This window comes from Cydia fagiglandana, chromosome 22 (assembly GCF_963556715.1).
Source record: "Cydia fagiglandana chromosome 22, ilCydFagi1.1, whole genome shotgun sequence".
Taxonomy (NCBI): Eukaryota; Metazoa; Arthropoda; class Insecta; order Lepidoptera; family Tortricidae; genus Cydia; species Cydia fagiglandana.
Window position 1 is genome coordinate 9,491,809 of NC_085953.1, and position 15,404 is coordinate 9,507,212.

Here is a 15,404-nt window from a genome sequence, read left to right on the forward strand (position 1 = left end):
AGAAGCCTTAATTCACAAATACAACAATTTTAATCGTGAAAATGGGTTTTTAAACTGTCAAATGTGTGGAATCTTGTGATTTGTTTGACTAAAAAACAACCAGTGACATCCGAATCAAACTCGTGTAGTGACACTGTGAGTGTAGTGTGCTTGGATAGACCAACAAGTGTGAACGTGATTGGACCAACGAGTGTTAACCCCTCGTATGCTTAGACACGGATCCGTGCGTGTGAATTTAAATGCAAAACGTTTACTTTCTAAATGAATAAATAACATCTTATTATAATATTTTTTGTTTTATTCATTTACCCCCTTTTTATAAAACTTTACGGGCTTGATTTAGTTTAATTATGTTTTATCCCTTTCTTTGTTGTTATATTTATAAGTAGTGACCCCCAGCATTATTCAGCACGGCGAGAGATCCGAAAGAAATGTTTTAGTAAATGCGACAAAGTAAGTCATAGTACAATTGAACAATAATGGTATTGTACTAAACAAGCTTCATAGTTGAAATGATTAAACAATTAAAATTCAAATTGAACAATATCTTAGTTCAGGCTAATAAGATGCATAAGTCGATGTAATCATGTTCTTAGTTGAACTTATTTAGGTCAAATAGTTAATACAGTAATTCTTCATGTTAACATTGATTTACATCTTAGTTGAAATGATTAAACAATTAAGATTCAAATTGACCAATATCTTAGTTCAGGCTAATACGCCATAAGTCGGTGTAATCATGTTCTTAGTTGAACTTATTTGGGTCAAATAGTTAATACAGTAATTCTTCATGTTAACATTGATTTACATCTTAGTTAAACTAACTTGTTTGTTTTCATTATCAAGCTCTTAGTTGATCTTACTAGGATCAATTAGTTAGCATAATTATTTTTCGTGTAAATATTGAACAAGATCTTAATTGGTTCAGTTACCTAACAAAGTAATAGCAATCAGAATTACCTTGTTTGATGTGTTTAAGTTCTTGTTAGGCTCGTATGGAATCAAGATGCTTGATTACGGCCATCAAGATATTGATAGGGCCAACCAAATTTTTTTTAGAGTGTATACTACAACGCCGCACGTCACGCACTCGCAGCAGGTGTGTACAGGCCTTTCAACCTTATTTTGACAGCAGTGTTAACTTTTTAACAAAAATAGGGACCAATTACGGTCCTCTAGGGTATAATCACGGAGTAGTCTAACCCTATGCCATCGATGCACCCGGTCTGAATACTTTTCTTGCTGACACCACAATGCAAAGGGATCGCGAGCAGTTTCTTGCCAGTCCTATATTGGGATACCCTCCTACAATTTTGAAGGGATTTAAATCTTCTCGCTGTCAGAAGTGTAGGGTTAGGGCCGGCGTAGATTTATATGACGTTCATAAGCGCATTGTAATATGACTACTTGAAAACTAAAATCTTATAGGTAGCATAGCAGCATAGGCGCTGGCGCTTGAAATAGGTACATAAGGCGCTGGATGTTTTTAGAAGTTCGACAGGATTATTCATTCGATGACTGTCCCCAGTCGTCACGCAGACGACGCAACGAACGCAGCTTTCTATAAGCGACGTTGACGCACCAGTGACGTCATCGTTCGCGCGACTCCAATGTCTCCAATACAGCTCGCAGCTAGGCCTGGATACAGCTGGGACACTGACTTAAGTATAGAAAATCCTAGAATTCAGCAGGAGTGTGAATGTAGTACAGACTACAATAGATTGGGAGGCTAATACCTCGAAAATAGAAATTCGAAGAAAGACAATTTGCGATAGGCCCCGAACCAATCCCCCACATGGTCGGTTTTGTATTGCCATACAGTTGCGTTGCGAGATTGCTAAACATTGTTTATTTGTTTTGCAATAAAGGTACATTAACCTATTGTGTGGGTGTGACCGCACCGTTGTTTATGAACATACCAAATTGATTTAATTTGCAGACGTTCATTTACCATGATACTTATTCATCTTTTTTAAGAGAGGAATATTTCTAGTTTCGAGGAGTGAAAACGAGATTATCTCTTGAACAAGTTCAAATTGGTTAGAGTATTTGATCGGAGCGTAATGATAAATACAACTATATTTACATTAAGCTCTCCATTGTAAGCTTGTAAGATCAACTTTGCGCTAATAAACTAATTATTAATGAAAATAAATTTAAAATGATCACAAAGTCCCACACACCCAGATTTAAGTCCGTAAATTATCAGGTTTATCTAATTTGCAAATCGCTCACAGCATGACAAACTGCATTCTTGTATTCAAGCAAGTAACCTAAATAAGCCCTAACACGTTTACTTTAAAGGCGTGGTTATAAACTCACAGATGAACCGGTCAGAATCCAACGTACAAATACGGGTTTCATATTTATTTACGTCATATCATTTGAAACGTGTTGTTTGAATGAGCACTCTATTACGTGTAGCTCAAGGTTGAAGTTTATTTAAAATGTGTGTGTGAGATACGACGGTTATAACGTAAGCGATAGTATTATGTATATGTTACTTGATGATGTTTGTATGACATCAGCGGTTTACCAAAGTTAGCTACCAAAGGTTGAAGTTGCGAATAGGAATGTTAACTTATTTCGTTTTAGACTTATATTTAATTTGAATATGTATTAAGTACTTGTATTTCTGTCTGAATCGATTGTAAAATCATCTAAAAGGCATAGGTATGGTTTAACTAGGGGGTCATTAATTACGTCACACGTTGAGGGGGAGGGAGGGGGTCAAGGAAATGTGACATTCGTGTGATTTTCGTATGTAGTTGATTTTGCGTTATAAAATTACTAATATTTATTTTATCAAAAATATTTTTTTATTAAAAAAATAATGCCTAGTTAGTATTGCCGATTTCGTTGAAAACAAAATTGCCAAAAATGTGACGTCACACCAGGGGGTTTGAAAAATGTGACCAAGTGTGACAAGAAATTCGTGTGACGTAATTAATGATGACTCCTAGTTACGTAGGCGTATTTGTAAGGTTATATTTCCAAAGATCTTTGACCGCATTGAGGCAGAGTAATAGGTAAGGTACATCAATTTTGTATACATAGTAATATGTTACATATACATACCAGATACTTGTCATAACCACGCGCATGCACTCGCGATTGCAATTCACGGAAATTATCTATGACATCGCTTGCGTTACGGGTGTGTCAAGCAATGTAGTAGGGTGCCGAAGTCGTGCTACAGTATGCAATTCTGCATCTAGTGTCCAGCCTTTAAGGCTCCGTCACACAGGCGCGTATTGCGGGCGGCGAGTGAGCGGGGCGCGCCACTTTTACATATAAAACGCTCACGCCCCGCCCAGAAAACGCGCCTGTGCTGAGACGGAACCATTAACCCTTTGACCATCAACGACGGCCACATACGTGCACAATTTAAAATAATAAATAATAAACCTTCATGCGTTACCTACAGGGAATTTCTATTTATAAAGTTGTACTCCCAACTCGCATTTTAAATATTGGAATTTTTATACTTTTCCACTCAGAATCACTTGCTCTTTCGATCCTAATACGAGAAAAAAAGTGTCCCCAAAATTACATACAATTTTTTTGTCCGTTTTGTTACGGTCATAGAAGGTTGTATTGAAAACCATAACCAAACCATACTTTTTTCTCAGTAAAATGGAAAAAGCTCGTGAGGCTGAGTAGAAATAGTATAAAAATTCCCAATTCTAACGCAAACAATTTTTGGTACAACATTAAATAGAAATGCCCTACAGTGTTTTTTTTCCATGGAGTTACAGTGAAACCTGGTTAATTGGCACCTGCATAAATGGAAAACCTCAATAATTGCAACCAAAAGTCCGGTCCCGGCCCCTTGAGACCAAAAGGCCTCTATAATTGAAATTTTGGAACCTCTATAATTGCAATTTAGATTTTAGTGTTTTTCGTAATTTTGCCTCTGTAATTGACCACATCGCAACTAAGACCTCTATAATTGACACTGTGTTAAAAAATCCGTAATAATTGCTCTTTTTTTTACCTCTATTATTGAAACGAGTCTTACTTATTACCTCTGTAATTGTAATAATGTAGTTGTAGACAGCAGAAACAATATTTTAATAGCAACGATCATTTTATTTATATCTTCATCCAGAATTCAATTTATTTATTGGGTATCTATCACAGCCTATAGTAGGGGAAATAGTTTTGTTAAAATCAAAAACAAAGTATGCTTTTTACATTCTAATAAAACTGTCTTCTACAATTCAATGGAATTTTTAAACCCAAATGAAAATAAAAAATTAAGAAAATAAAGTAGTAATTAATGTAGTGTAAAAGTGCAAGTATTGACAGAAGCTATATATAGCTTTTTTATAGACTAGAAACCCAGAACGTAAGCGTGTAAATCTACTTTCAATGGTTATTTGCACCTCTATAAAAGAAATTTGTCAGAACGCAACCTCTATTAATGAAAACCTCTATAATTGACACAACGATTTTTTTGAACCTCGTTAATTGACACGACCTGCTTAAATGAAAAACCTGGTTAATTGACAAAAAATGGCCGGTCCCTTGAGATTGCAATTATCCAGGTTCCACTGTACATATAAAATCTCGCAGCGGTCAAGATGTGTCCTACAGCACGATCAAGAATAACTAAGAACGTTTTTCGGGCATTCAACATTTCTCCTACAACAATGTTATTTTCTAGCAATTTCCATGCAATTCGTTCAGTACAATAAGCGTGAAGTACTGTCTGGTTCCTCGGTTGATTGTTGAATATTATTCAGCTTGTGTTACATACTATATGATGGTAATTCAGCTGAAATATAGCTGTTAGACGCGCAGAGCCCAGGTGCATTTGATGGCCCAGCGCAATGTGCCATGGCGCATTACGTCCGCTAGAAGCATTCTATTTTATGTCCATACTTAATGTTGAACGTTGAGAAGTTGTCATAGTAAACCACAAACTCGACAGCACATTTTATCATAATAGGGTATTTGACTGTATTTAAAATAAATTATATTGCATCATGCTAAATAAAGAACCAGAAGATTAATAGAGAAACGTAGACAGCAGTTATTTTTAGACATAATTTTTATTTTAAAAGCCGTATCATACTATAAAGAGTAGGTAATATCATTGTGACGTCACACGCTAATAACTCTAATAAGGATCGATCTAATACGTTTTATGAATGTCAGTTAACAATATGGACGACGGTAAGGAAAACGTCTTGACAAGCTGTTAAGGAGTTATGACGTCATCACACGAATTATGTCTTGAAATAACGTGGGTATTGTTTATTCCGCTCTAGGAAACAAGAAGCAGTAAAATAAGATAACAATTAGCAGTAAACTCTGTTTTTAAAACAATTGGATTTTAGCTGCATTAACTTCGATATGTTAAAGTTTTCACGTCTTGTAGAACTGTAGTATTAATAGAACTGTGTTGTAGACTTGTTGACGGAGGAACTGATTTTGACTAGAAACACCCTATTACTAATTTTGACACTACTTTAGGTGCTGTAATCCAGTAATTTCCTTCCTTTAGTTCCTCTATTAAATTTGTCCATAAGTATACCTTGTTTGTTGTTGTTTTTTGTGTTTTGTACAATAAAGAGTTTATACATACATACATATATACATGTAGTAATTCGCTTTTTAAGACCTGTCTTGAATTTCTAAATAATCACTAGTACTCGGCCACGACTGCGCTTGCGTGGAATAAGATTAGGTATATCTTCCTCCCTGAGAAGAAGTTTGACTTCCATGATAAAAAGTTTATTTCTGTTAGAAGCTGTAAAGTCTTTTTGTTTACACAAAAAATTTAGATAATTATTTACACAATAAAATACGAACTAGAAGCGAATATGAACTAGAAGCGATGGGATGATCTAAAAATGTTCGTGGCTGTAGACTGTTTTATGTAATATTTGAAATCTTTAATTAAATAACTAACGAACGCATAAGCGCCTGGCGGACGTCACTGTGTCGCACACAACCAAAAGGTCAACCATACCATAAACTCGACTCTGTTCGGCTCAGCATTGGTCCGAGCAATTATTAGGGTTGACACAACTTGATGTCCCTTCGTGCACGACCACAGATAAGATAATGTCTTGAATTTTGACAACCCTAAATAGCCGACACGAATAGTGCCATATATTAGAAAGGGGCATGATTTGACTCTGAACCGGTCAAACTTCGGTTTTGTAGGAAGTTTCCTTTCTGTACGGTAGTACTATTATTCAGGTGCTATAAACACCAAAAAACAAAAAGTCTTTATGCATCAAAATTCTCATCCATAGAGGTACAATAATATAGAGATGTCACGGGAGAGGGGCCAAACGACCGAACGAGATGCACTTATGGAAATTTCAGTAGGAGTAGCAGAGAAAGCGGTATTATTGCTTGTTCTTGTCACAGTCTCACTTTTTGTTTGTACCCCACCAAAAATTTGGTATGGTTTATGGTGGGCAACAAATAACCCGACCGAATTACGTAGATTGTTTTTGGTATGTTATCAGGAATGTTAAAACGTGTTTTTAATATTGTCGCTTTGCACGCGTATAGCTCATCTATGTAATACTATAGTTCGTTTTTTTTAGCATTAGAAAGAACTTGCAAGAAGGTAAGCAATCTTGACATGTCTTTTAATTGAAAAACGCTTTATAAAAATATAAAAGTATTACTTATGAAAGCAGAAGAATATAAATGATCATATTAGATTCATAATTGTTACATATTTGCCGTAACTTATTTTTAAAATGTGTTTTTCAATTAAAAGACACATCAAGATTGTTTACCTAATTTCTAATGCTAAAAAAAACGAAGTATAGGTCTATGTTCTCACCCGACTGTACTTGGCTGACATGTTGCATAACTCCTTCCCGGGTGCACTGCCAAATCGTTCCAAGGAATAATGACAAAGGATATTGAAACACCCTGTGCACGCGTTCCAAGTGGGACACGCTGTATACGCTCGTTATGTGAGGCTAAAAACCTGTTACGAGGTCGCATATGATTTCAGAGGGCCTACCGCGAACCAAGTTCCACGTGTTGCCTCCCTGTCACACTTACGTACGAATTTACAAGTGCGACAGAGAGGCATCACGTCGAATGGAACGTGGTGGTGGCCCTCAGGGCCTGCCGCCAACACAGAAAAATCGAAAATCACACAATCGAAAACGACAGAGGCAGATAACGTTTTTCGAATTGTCGATGTTGGCGGTATGGGGCCCTCTCTGATGTACAGTGCATGAATAGATATACCTAAATACATTTATTTTAGGTATTTAATTTGCTTAATTAACTGCTAATAAACGGTGGATCGCCGTAAGTTACCTATCGAAGAAAACAAAATGACGACCGGTCTGGCCTATAGTCCGTTTTTTTTAGCATTAGAAAGAACTTCGCAGAAGTAAGCTTGTGGTTACAAATCCGGCACTTTTAGCGGTAATAATTTGAAGTAAATTATATGTATTGACCATGCTACATTAGATAATTCAATAATTATTAACAATTAAAGAGCCTGATAAAAACTGCACGCTTGCTTCTGTGGAGTTCTTTCTAATGCTAAAAAAAACGAACTATAGTGGGTAGTGACCCTGCCTGTGAAGCCGATGGTCCTGGGTTCGAATCCCAGTAAGGGCATTTATTTGTATGATGATACAGATATTTGTTCCTGAGTCATGGGTGTTTTCTATGTATTTAAGTATTTGTATACATATTATATATATCGTTGTCTGAGTACCCACAACACAAGCCTTCTTGAGCTTACTGTGGGACTTAGTCAATCTGTGTAAGAATGTCCTATAATAAAAAAAAAATATATTTGGCGCCCATGACAGTGACACTAAGTTGACAGTTGACATCTGACATAGACAATTTCCTGTACATTTCCTATTACTAGCTACCGTATGGAGGTCGTGGCGGGTTCGAATCCTGTATCATACAAATTAATTATTTGTTAGGACTTGTAAGAAACGTCTTTGAAGAGACCTAGATGACCTCCACTAAACAGTTCACTGTACAAAGTCTGACCAATCGTATTAAGCTGTTACGCATTCCGATTCCTTCTACGTCCGAATAGGATATAACACAAGATTTATGCTGAACCATACTTAATACCAGCCCCAATTACTGCCGATACAATCTGGCAGGTCGCCAAATAAAATATCAATATTATCAATACAATTAGGAATAAAAATAGATACCTATAGGTAGTCTAACTATACAAGTGGCATACCACTATCACTATAGAAGAATTACAATTATATCTATACATGGATAGTGGGCCTGAATGCCCTATACAGGGTAAAGTGATCGTTAGCCATATTGTGCGAGGTGATTAGGTAGGCCACACTGAACAACTTTTTCTATCAGCAGGGTGACCACTCTTTACTAAAACCAAAATTCCCTGACTTTTCCCGGTTTTCCAGGCGTTTTTTCAAGTTTTTCCCTGACCATAATCTTAAATGTAATAAATATAAAATATATAATTGGAATACATTTTTGAGTTTTTGCAGAATTATCTGATTGCAAATCACAATTTATCAATACAATGAAATAATGCAAAAACGGAAATAATAAGAAGTAGTATCTGAATAGCTCAGTTGGTAAGAGCGAAAGCATAGTTAGACGGAGGTCGTGGGTTCATATCCTACGTCAGGTGACGTTTTTGTACTATTTCATTGTAGTAGTAGTAGTAGTAAAATCTTTATTGTACAAAAAGACATATTAAAAATAACATACAATTAGTAAGAAGTACAAAGGCGAACTTATCCCTTTGAGGGATCTCTTCCAGTTAACCTTTGAGTAGATGAATTGATTGATTGTTTGATTTTTCATTGTATTTGTAAATTGTAATTTGCTATCACAGTTCATACAATTACCCAATAATTCATTTCATTTTTGACCATTTTTGTTAAAAGCTGTACAGGAAAAACCAATTGAAAGAGTACCTCTGTCTGACTACTGAATTCATTGGATAATATAATCCAGCGAGAAATACTAAAGGGAACACTTTATATGGGCTTTAATCGTATTAATACTAGACTTCAACGTTTTGCGTGTTATGGTACAAAAGCGACGAATTGAGTAACCTAATTTTTTGAAGTCGGTTAAAAATCTTGGGTATAACTGAAACAAAACTACTAGTGTCCGACCGAAACATGTTTTTTGTCGAAACCGAAAATTTTGTAGACTTGTTAAAATCGTGGAAAAAATGTCATAAAACCGCTTTTAAACACAAATTAAGGGGCTGTCAACACCCAATGTCCTTGAAATTTATGTTAATACTTAAGCAGTTTATTAAGAAAAACTATTTGTTTAATAAAGCAAAATAAAAAAGAAGTTAAAATTCATTATATTTTAAAGACCGTGACCATCATTTTTAAAGTCATGTTTGAACGAAATAGCCCGATAAAAAATAATAGGGAGTACTTATTACTGCAATGTTCTGCCGCCAGTGTGCAGCACTAGTGCACATACTGAACCATAAGAGTACCTGTACAGGTTAGCCGTTTGGCACACGCATACTAGAGGTCAAAATAAAATTTATGACCCGCGGTTCCTAAAAAAAAATCCCTTAGGAGGGGAGTGCCGAGTCATTGTTTTTTTTTATGGAAAAAAAAATTTTTTTGAAACCTATCGTCACACTTCAGTACCTATTTTATGAGACTTATGGAACTGTACTGCAGATACGGTAAATATTAATCATAAAATTATATGCAATATGTAATGTATATATATCCAACGGGAAATACCTCTTTACTGCGCCTTTTCATCAATTGGTGTAGTTTCGTTTAGTTTTTCATACAAAACTATACCAGCTGATGAAAAGGCGCAGTATAAGGGTTAAAGAGGTATTCCCCGTTGGATATAAATATGCACCGTATCTGCACTACAGTTCCATTAAGTCTCGTAAAATAGATACTGAAGTAGGACTGTATCACTTAGTATTATTGAAAAATAAAATAAAAAATACTAAATGAAATTATTTTCAAAATTGCTTTATTGGGGTTAGATATGAGGATATCGCTTATCATTTGTGGTATATTGTACAAAAAAAAATCAGCCATATCGTATCTGGGTTCTGGAGAAGGCCAAACTTGGTATGTTTTGTAAATTATTTTTGTTTTAATTGAAAAAAAATGGCTGAAATGTAATGATGTGGTATATTTTTAGAATCGCATCAAAAATCTCTTTCATATGATACCACACACGATAGATTTCTGAAAAAAAAAAATATTTTCTTTCCCATACAAAACTCCCCTCCTAAGGGAAATATTTTTAGGGACAGCGGGTCAAACATTTTGTTTTGACCTCTAGTATGCGTGTGCCAAACGGCTAACCTTTACATCGTTTGCGGTTTTTTTAAAGTGAACAGGTTAGAGCATTCACTGCCCCCGACGCAAATGTGCGTCCACCGTCATACATGTTTGTTCCTAGGCCACGCCTCCTGGCAGTGAATGCGTTAGACTAATTATAGTAAGGTCGCCTCCAGAAAATCGCGAACTAAATTGACAGGTCAATGTGCACAAATGATACCAAAAGTTTGGCCAGTGCTGTTCATATTTTCATAAAAGTGTAGATTATTATATAATGTTTGCAGATGGTAAATTAATATTTTTTTTATTATGTACTTATATTATGTACATACAGAGACAATTTTTATTCCCTGACCTCCATTAAATTTCCCTGACAATTCCCTGACTTTTCCATGTTTAGCGAAATTCCCTGACTTTTCCCGGTTTTCCCGGTTTTCCAGAAAGTGGCCACCCTGTCTATGGGACCAACTCCGAAATCACAATAATTTTTTTGGCCGTTTCATAGATTTTCGTCGAGTGGATGTCGATGGGAAGGCCAATTTTTTTCGGGATTTTGGGGTTGGTCCCATAGAAAAAGTTGTTCAGTATGACCTACCTAACCAGTAATCACCTCGCACAATATTGCTAACGGTCCAAAAATGACCCTGTATTTATCAGAGTGACGTTTTTGGTGTGTAAGGCAGTCGGGAGGCTCGGGTATTCGTCCTGATTTACAAGGGGGTGCCCGAGCCTCCCCACTGCCTAACTTAATGGTCCCCTACCTCCCCTATGCGCTAGTGTCTATTTCTTTTTATTAGCTCATTTTACAGCTCAGGCAAATCAAAAGATTTTTGTCACAAAAAGTCAAAAATTCAAACATACCATTGTGTGATTAATGATTAAGGTATACCTACAAACCTGAAAACAATTATTTTTTCCTGTATTCCTGATACCTTTATTAATATTTTTTAATGTATTTCATGCTTGTGGCTACACAAAGTAGGACTTAATATTTACTTATCCACTAATTCTTAATTACCTACTAACAGTAAAATTATTGTCAACAAATTAGTACCGCTACCGCTCCATGTCCTAACAAAAATCAGTTTTATGGTCCCATCCTGAAGAAAGCATGAAACTTGGCATAAATGTAGCTGTCATATATGTGCTTCAATGTCGATATGGAAGCATGTCGAAAAATTATTTTTCCCCCCATTCCCCCCTTTTTGTGTGAAAAAACGTGTTTTTTATTTTTTATTCTTTAAATAAATAGCTAAACTTTGTTTATTCAATTAGTGGTTAATGAATCAATAGATTCATGGAATGTTAGTTTTTGCTAATTATTACAGTAATTTAAAAAGTAATTTATCCAAGATAAAATCAACATAATTATCATCATCATTTATTTAAATACCATCATCAAAATGGGTTTACTACATTTTGATTATTAAAATATGTAATATAAATTAAAAAACATATATGTACTTTAAACATTTCGGAGCATTAACCATAAAATTTCTATGTGCATTCCATGGCAATAGAAGTGTTCTGATCTGCTGGTACTTAAGTGACATATGTGACGTTCTCAACCAAAAGGTACCACTTTCTCGCTTAGCATAAAGACAAAATTGGCTTGTATCTTTATACAAATAACCTGTCAGAGCGTCCTTATAGCAAGCGACAATGTGGTACCTTTTGGTTGAGAACGTCACATATCTGTAAATTATATTCAAAATTTTATTAGAAAATATCTGTCAATTATTTGAAACATTTAAATTGCAACAGTTATTAACACCTATTTTTGACTGAAATATCTCAAAATGACTTCTTCATCACTATACCCATTGGAATTTTACTAATTTGTCACAAGTTTAACCCAATTGGTAAGATAAGATAAGAAACACTGACAGCATAATCAACATAGTAGGTAGAGTACAGCACACAGTATGTATAGTTTGGCCAGGGAGTCATTTCAAACATAGACAGATAGAACCATACTGTTTTTGTCGGTAGTACTGTCAAAGATATGGTTACAATTTTCGCCTTATTACCAAAGGCGTAAGGTGCAACAGTGTAAACATATCTTTGACGTCAACTGTACTAGAGTTAGATCAAGAAAAGTCTGCAGCGATTCTGATAGCCCATGAAGTGCAAAACTTATTTATATGTCATAATTTCATAGAAGTTTGATGTTTAAAATATAGTTTTGTATGGGTTTTGGAATAGAAATTGGGTCTAAAAATAACTGCATCTAAGTTTCTATATTAATCTTCTTGTGCTATATTTCTTGCAAGGCGAAAAATTATTTATTTTAAATAAAGTCAAATACCCTATTCTCTAACTTTTCAGCGAATGCCATAAAAATATTTTACTCTCACGTACCCTGTATGGAGCCTACCATATACCTACATAATTAAATGATACTTAGAAAGAGCTTGAAAGAAGGTAAGCGATCTTGACATGTCTCTTAATTGAAAAACGCTTTTTAAAAATCAATAACTATTACTTATGAAAGCAGAAGAATATAAATGATCGTATTAGATTCATAATTGTTACATATGTGACGTAGCTTATTTATAAAATGTGTTTTTCAAATAAAAGACACATCAAGATTGTTTACCTTATTTCTAATACTAAAAAAAATGAACTATAGTGGAGTTCTTGCTACTTATATTTTCCACTTAAAACTATATAAACTGACATAACATTGTTTCAGTAAGATTTATCCACTATGAGGAAGTTAGTATAAATAAAATACTAAAACATAGTATTGTAGGTAAAGGAAAATAACATGCATTCAATAATGTTATCAAAGTTAACAATATTATTAATAAACTCTTGGTGCCATGTGGAAACATAATAATAATTAACTTTTGTGCCATTCTCAACCATATCGCTGGCCCAATATTACAGGGTTCTATGTTACATTTTCAAGATAGTTGCAATTCAACTTAATATCACTATGACAATGTTCAAATTTCAGTTTGATAAAAGTGAAACATAGAACCCTGTAATATTGGGCCAGCGATATGGTGCCAGTTTGTTAGCTGTCAATAACTGGCATACCGGTGCAAAAAGAATCCATCATAAATGACAAACAACAAATACATTACATTATGTTTGAAATGTGTGACTGGGTATTAGAAAGACATGGCTTTGTAACAACAAGAGAGAAATTAGGAATTTAACTTTAAGACCTCACCCATACTTTTAAAACTAGATCCCCATAGAGATCGGTGGAACTTCCTACTTAAATAACATGTACAGATACATGGGTTTTGGAAAATATTACCGGCACATTGGAAATGATTCCGGATAAAATTATTTGTTTATGCATAATGCATCACAGTGTAATTACACTGTGGTGTATACATAGTAGTAATTTTACTGTTGACAGTATATCAGCATGCTTTACATGCATTTTTTTAAATATATCTGCACTAAAATGGAGCTTAGGTATAGTGCCTTCTTGTGACAGAAAATCTTAGAGCAATTCAATATATAGGTTATTTTTGCATTTTTTCCGTATTTGCTTCAACTGTTGGTACTTCTGGCTGAGTTGACATAAGAATAACTAGGTACCCTTTAAACATGATATCATAACAAAGTTGTTGAGTCTTCACCCCAAATTGTCAAAGTTACGGCCAAGATGAAGTTGATGTTTCTTATAAGAACTAAGATATAAATTCAGTGACGTTTTTAGTGACATTCGGCAGTAGAGTGACCTGGACATAACCTAACATACTAGCCAATGTCGTGCCTTATAATAAGCACTAATAATACGCGCAGGCGACGGCAAGCCGGCGTTGCTTGTCTCGCCCGATAATGCCTTGTATTTATTTTTACTCGTTACGTGTACCACAGCTGTCTTCTGCTCTCCCGGCCGGGCGGACGGTTTCCACTCGCTATAAAATCACCTTGTACACCCCGATTAATATGTAGTAATCTAATGAGTCCACCGTGTAAAACGTGCCGCGCGACGCCCCTTTGCTATATTTGGAAGCTTGCAAGAATTTCTATGCCCCAAATCACAGGGAGCTACTAAAAGATACGTATTCCAAGCAATAAGAAAGTTGCGTTTACCTCTTTCGCGACCGGCGGTCCACAAAAACAATATTCCAAGAGAAATCACAAAGTAAAATTGTACACTCAGACTGCTGGTACACACGGCGGGCACTATTCACAGCCAACACGGAAAATTCACAAATGACTAGTCGTACACTAATGTAAACAGAAAATACACAGATTACACGAACTTAAATCTATGATTTCCACAAAAATACCTAGTTTAACCGAAAAACGCGCCAACTGTCAAAAACTAAAAAACTACAAGCACCGGCGCCACGCGTCCGCGCGGGTTGAGTCCGCTTTTCTGACTGAGCCAGTCCGTCGTCGTGTCGAGGCCGACCGCACTCCACACGGCCCGACATTCAGATCAGTTCGAGCATAATGACGACAATCGCACTCTGCATACATCTGCCGCATTTTATTTTTCCATTATAAAAATACCTAAAACCGCATTTTATAATGACTCTTAACTACTTAGCCAAATATTACGAGATGAGTGTAAACGTTATCATGTCGCTATGCGACAAAATCGGATGGGTGTTCTATCGTGGATTCCGGCGATAAAGTAAGACGGCCGCGTTGAATAGATCACGACGGACCACGAAAATACGTATAAGCCAATACACATCTATATTCGTACGGGATAGACATTAGCCAGACGCGCATGCGTCAGTTGGTCCGCGACGTCAGTTGAATGACAAGGTATTAACCGATCGATTTCAAAAGAAATGTGTGGTCTTGTTTATGGCATGGATTACTTCGACATATTTTTAGATTGGTGTCCTTCCAACTAGACTGGAATTTAATTGGTATCAAGTCATGGAAAGACCTCGCTATCGCAAAATTAATAAGAGAAACAAGCGAACGTAAAATCTTATTTCATCCATTTGTTTTTAACTGGAGAAGATAAAATAAATTGAACTCCCTAGGGTATTTAAACCGGGGCGTTCTTTGAGAACTTTGCATAATCTTTATACGATGTGCATAGCATTCTGAGCTGGCTTAATGAAATACCGTACTTAAATGCAGGCAATATGGCTAATAGATATCATACGGTTATGAAGT

General features: G+C 35.6%; 1 protein-coding gene across 1 annotated transcript in view; it reads right to left on the reverse strand.

The window, feature by feature from the left end:
* Positions 1-14,652, reverse strand: part of LOC134675460 (plasma membrane calcium-transporting ATPase 2) — a 199,351-nt gene extending 184,699 nt beyond the window's left edge. Inside the window, exon 1 of the mRNA XM_063533729.1 lies at positions 14,355-14,652. The gene's annotated coding sequence lies outside the window, so the exon portion shown is untranslated. The remainder of the gene's footprint in view (positions 1-14,354) is intronic.
* Positions 14,653-15,404: the final 752 nt, after the last annotated feature.